Source organism: Euprymna scolopes, chromosome 7, assembly GCF_053919585.1.
Source record: "Euprymna scolopes isolate OS-2025 chromosome 7, ASM5391958v1, whole genome shotgun sequence".
NCBI classification, from domain to species: Eukaryota; Metazoa; Mollusca; class Cephalopoda; order Sepiida; family Sepiolidae; genus Euprymna; species Euprymna scolopes.
Window position 1 is genome coordinate 162,807,857 of NC_136488.1, and position 6,573 is coordinate 162,814,429.

The following is a 6,573-nucleotide window of genomic DNA, read 5'->3' on the forward strand; positions in this document are numbered from 1 at the left end:
TATTATATTTAAGCGTATTGTATGACCAGGCAACGTCGGGTGTCCAGCTAGTAAATGATTAAAGTATCATTATTTTGGAACCAACTTTTCTAAGTACTAAATAATATCCGAAAATGCGATACATACGTAATGCTATTCTGTTGATTAAAAACATATTTAAAATATCATTTAGTGCGTGATTCTGTGTAGCTTTAAAAATAACGTAAGTAACTGTTCTTATTATTTGTATAAAATGGTAAAAAAAAATATTTTCGAAATTTATATTACATTTATTTTCAAATATTTTAAAGAAAATACAAATATATGAAAAAAAAAAAAATTGGAAAATATATATATAAAAATTCTCTATTTTATATCTAAGAATTGGATCGAAGGTTATTTCTCGCTTTTGATTGGCTACGAGAATTCTTGGAAATATACACGATCGAACATTAAATCGTTCATCCATGTTTTTTTTAACTGATTTGATGTGAACGAATATTTAGCCTTTCTTTCATAATACATTTATATCATTTTTTTTGTTGCTTTTAAAAAGTGATCACAATTTACAATCGTCCATAAATTGAAACTTATTTTCGAAATTAATATTACATTTATTTATTTTTAATTCCTTTACGGAAAATAAAAAATATGCGGAAAAGAAATGATTGAAAAAAAAATTAATTAAATACAAAAATGCTCCATTTTATATCAAAGAATGGGATTAAAATTTATTTCTCGATTTTTGATTGGCTACGAGAATTCTTGGAAATCTGCAAGATCAAACGTTAAATCGTTCAGTCATGTTTTTTTTTTTTTTTACTGATTGATGTGAACGAATATTTAGCTTTTCTTTCATAATACATTTATATCATTTTTGTTTGTTTTTAGACACGATCACAATTTACAATCGTCCATGATAATGAAACTTATTTTTATACAAAAACATAGAAAGGTCAACCTTTCTTGTCATCTGTTCATCTAAAAACGAACTCTGTTCTATGTCGACGAATGCTTATTACTAGAATATAAAAAAATCAGAATAGATAAGACTTCCAAGATATTAATATTCTATTCTTGATTCGATTAGTACAGTCTTGTATTCGATTAGTACATCCTTGTATCTTCACGTAAAACTATCTTACACCATATATATATATATATATATATATATATATATATATATATATATATATATATATATATATATATATATATGAAAATATGTTAAAATGCGATTACTCTAACACAAAATACGTACATATATTTACTTTTATTCAGGAAAATCACATTTTCTAATTATCCTCTTGAGCAAGACATAACTATGTTCCAATTAATACGCAAATATTTTTTTGCCAAAAGAGGAGAAAAATTCACATCTTAGGTTGTACCACATAAAACATTTATCGGCTTTTCACAAATATAGATTTAACTTAATGGAAATACGATGTCTACTAAGGTTGTAAACCATCTCTTTTCCATTTTAGGCTTCAAAAATTGATGCTTAATTAATTACGCGCTGCTAAGGGGGAGGTCAAAATTGAAAAAGATTATTCGTGAGAGTTGTTGAATTTTATTCTATATGCTGTTTCACGAATGCACATACGTGAATAGTTCACATGACAGATTTATTGTGTTAAAAATAAGTACGTTTTAAAACTCTTAAAAGATCGTGTCAAGCTGGCCTAATGGTTGTCGTACTTGACTCATTATCTTTAGGCTTTGGTTTCGATCTCAGCCCCAGTGTATGTATATATATATATATATATATATATATATATATATATATATATATATATATATATATATATATATATACACTGGGGCTGAGATCCGGGCTGAGATTCATGTATATATATATATATATATATATATATATATATATATATATATATATATATATACTTACAAAATGAAAAAAACCCAAATTACTCGCATGCACATGTCTCAGTTTCTGTATGAATATATAATATGTATTAAAATATAATATGTATGCGTATTTTACGACCGGGCAACGCCATGTGTACTGCTAGTATGTTATATATCAATGTGTCATGGTTCTTTGAAACACGGCAGAAATGCAATACGGAGAACAAATACTAAAACAGTGCCAGGTTTATTAAAAAATAACACTATGAAAAAGATTCCTCGTCTTTATTCTCCGATATATTTTTATATATAGAAACAAATTCCAAAGTTTAAATCGAACGGAGCACTCGGGGATTTCAGTAGTAAAATCCTTAAATTTTGTACTTGATGACAGACATGGTGTTTGAAAACCGACAGGATCAGTTTTGATAACAGCGGAGAATCGATCTGTTTTATGTGGTATAACTTAATATTAGTTTGGAAAAAGAAAGACAAAAAAAACTGACATACATATAGAAAATACGTGTACATTAACAAATAAAATCGATAGAAAAAGATCGAAGCCGTCCATCTATGCCCCCTCCCCTCTCACTACTTTGTATTAAAACTTTATTTATTAAAAATTCGACGTGTTCATATTTTTTTTAAGAAAGAAAGAAGCGAAGTGTGTTAAACACCTGGTAAGACTTGTTGTCACTCGCAGTCCAGGGAATCCTCCTGTTGTTGCGAGGACAAGCAATAACTTATGTGAGGACTCCTAGTGAGTACCTAATAATGACACAGAACTGCGAAGAAAATAATTACATAAATTTCACAGCTGGCGCCGTCGGAGTGTGCACAATTTACTCGAGGTCTCATAATTAATATCCTCTACTAAGCATTATATTTTAACTACTACTACTACTACTACTACTACTACTACTACTACTACTACTACTACTACTACTACTACATGCTCTCTGCAGAGTTTCGTCATATGATTGAGAACAAAATTTCCGTCCGAAAAGCGGTTGCCCTTTTATGTCAACATATATATTACTTGCTAAAGACTTCTTCAAGGCGTTTTTTTTTTTCAGAGATGTTTCGTGTGCTCCGGCATAGAGCACCTGGTATGTTCAAATGATCACCCATCTAGAACTAGCCAGGATTAATATCGCTTAATTTCGGTGATCTAATAAGAACTGGCGTATCAGCGTGGTCATACCGTATGTACGAGTACATTACTTAACGAATTCTGTACTTGGTATTACGTAACTTTTTTTTTTCATATTTGCGTAATGCTTGTCCACAGGGCTGGAAATAAACAAAGTAAAAAATTAATTATTTGTACGTTTCAGCTTTCGGCTTGTTAGTCAAGCGGTTTAAGATGACACCCGCATTTAGTGATCACTGTTTTGACACATAGGTTCAAACCCTGAACGAATCTCATTTTTATTTTGTGATTTTCCTTGTTTATTCCAAGGCCCGTGGACTAAATAAAGCGTACACCTAATGACACGAAAGCATAAGAGTAAAACGCTTTTAAAGGCGACATAACACATATTCTACTGTCGGAAATGAATTCCAATATTAAATGTGTACATATATTACAAACAACACCCATGCTAACTAACCACCAACCCACTAAGAAATAAACAGCTATTTTTTTTTGTCTTATCGCATCAAATCAAAGATCAAAATGATTTTTAAAAGAAAAAAGAAATTAATTAAACGAATGAAAATATTTTCATTTAATTTTATTTTTCTTATATAAAAAGTGCCAACTCAATTTTTGAAGGTCTATGTTAAAAAAAAAAATTCAAGACGTATTTATCTATTTATTTATTTGAATTATTTATTTATTTCAATTAATTATTTATTTATTTCAATTAATTATTTATTTATTTCAATTAATTATTTATTTATTTTAATTATTTATTTATTTATTTCAATTAATTATTTATTTATTTCAATTATTTATTTATTTATTTCAAGTAATTATTTATTTATTCCAATTATTTATTTATTTCAATTAATTATTTATTTCAATTGAAAAAATTCTTGTATTTCACCTTGACTTTGTTTGCACTCGAAAAAAAAAGAAGAAAAAAATATTTAATCGAAACTAATTTTTTTTATTTTCCCGATGACTTTTATTTAAGGATCGATCTGAAAATTGATTTAAAATATTTAATTCAATTATTTTCTCTCCACGTCCAAATATTTGAAAATCTTCCCTTTCATTTATTGTGCACCTGTCCTCGTTTTTATTCGAATTGTTATTGCGAATATTTCTCTTGTTTTATTTTCCTTTTGAAGGAAACTGATTACATTTTTTAACAAGCACTGCAATAATAAATAAAAGTAACCAAAAAATATTTGATATTTGAATCCGTTTTTTTGTTTTGTTTTTATTTTCTACTGTTAACTTTACTTTTAACGGTTTTTTTTAATAACGAAAATATAAAAAGAATATAAGCAATGGTGCATATCGTGTGAACCTCATTTAAAATTCGCATAACACATCTTAACAAAACCGGATGTTTAATCTTTTGATACCATCGCCTGTAGGACAGAAAGCAGCACAGATTTAATCAAAACGTCATATCAGCAGCAGCTGTTAACAGTGTTAAAAAGGGTGCGTTTCTTCACCAGCCTTATAAATGGAATTTAGGCCCAGCATTACCGTAATGCAGTCCAGCAGCAACTATTTCCCCTCGAATCCATGCTGGACAGAATGGCATTTTCACTACGATGGCTACAGTTATCGCCAGCAGAAGTTTCGCCCTTCTTTCTAATGCACGTAATTCCTACCGCCACAATGACTATAGTAGTTAATAACCAATCCACGCATCATCATCATCATCATCATCATCATCATCATCATCATCATCATCATCATCTGCAACCTGCTCTTCGACCAGTGCTACAGAAGAGCTCACAGCGAAAAAGAAATGACATTTTAGCCAGAATAACCATCACTATCATACTACGATAACAATCCTAACCATATTTACAATCGATTCCTATATATATATATATATATATATATATATATATATATATATATATATATATATATATATATATATATATATAATAAACTCTACTATTATATAAAAGGAGCTTTGTCTGTGTGTCTGTGAGTTCGTTTCCTATCGATTCGAAAACGGCTAAGTCGATTTTTATGAAATTTAACACGAAGGTACTTTATGTGTCCGGCAATATTCTTACATAGGCTTTGTGTAGGAATGCCTTCGATAAGTTAGTAATCGATAATCAATAACCGAAACACTCCAATGAAATAAGAAACAGACGATTTTGATCAAAGTTAACATCTTACACAGCCTAAAGCCACAAATGCATTTGAGAAGTTTTATTACCACACAAGTCGAAAGGCCCAACATATAAAATCAACAGTAGGTTCTTTAATATGACAGGGGTGCGTTCGAAATGAATGTTTCTGTTTAAAGCATGATTTCACAATAATATTGACTTGTTCATTTTAAACTTAAATTCAAGCCGTTTTTACCGCACAAGTAGTAAAGCCAGGCATATAAAATCAACAGTATGTTCTTTGATATGACTAGGGCGCGTTCGAAAAACTGTTTCTGTTTAAAGCACAATTAAAGCATGATACTTGATTTTCGCATGCATGCCATTACATATAAAAATGATTTCATAAAATCAACACTAGGTTCTCTACAGTGCAATGTAGGCTACAATATATTGTGAACTTAGTCACTGCGCGGAGGCATGTAATGCTTCCTACAGGTGCATTACGATGGTCCCCAACTAGAGAAGACAATAAATCAATTAGATTGAAAAATGAGCTATTTCATCGATTACGATGGCAAAAAAAAAAAAAAAAAAAAAACAACTGTGGAAGTGTGAAACATTCGTTAATCCCGGACAACGTTGAGTCATCCAGTTAGTCAAATATATTTCGCAACATACGGGAGTGTGTGTTTTCTCCTTTCCCGTTGCTCTATTTTTGTCTGCGTCTTTTTCTTAGTTGCTACCACACCAGGTTGTCCGAAGATACTGGCTTCTAAACCAAGAAAATACTCCAAACACTGATGTTATTGTTTTTAATTTTTCTTTTGCAAAACTCAATCATGTTCTGCAAATTAAAAAAAAACAAACAAACAGAAAGTTCCCTCTACAAAGCAACCAAACCAAACACCATGAATAAATATTTTAAGATATAAAGAACTTGAAGATATGAATAACTTTCCTCAAAGAGAGAAGGAAAATGCTGATTGGCATTAGTCTTGAGAATACTTATAATATAGAGAGGAGGAAAACAATGAGCAGGAAGGGAGTTCCATAAGTCTGCAGTTCTTGGAAAAGAAGCTACTGGAATATGAAGCTGTATTACGATGAGATATCAAAAAAGCAAATTGATGGAGACCACTAGACCAACAAGTCAACCGAGCTGGAACAAAAGAGCAAAGAATAGATTAAACAATTCCGAACGTGTGTCATCATAGCATTCATAGAAAAGACTGAGACTATCACATTAGCTCTGTGGGAGAGAAAGGTTAGGAATAATGTTTTGGTTTTAACTGCTAACTTACAATTACGATTTCTTTCACGTGAGACTATTTTTTGCCTTCAACTTCATTTTGCAGAAATTGAATGTTTCATCCACCCGCATAGTTTTGTCAGCCTCCATCGTAAGTAGAGAATCACGTTTTTCTTCAAAAGACAAAGCAGTTTCTTTCGGCTTTTGAAGGCATTAAT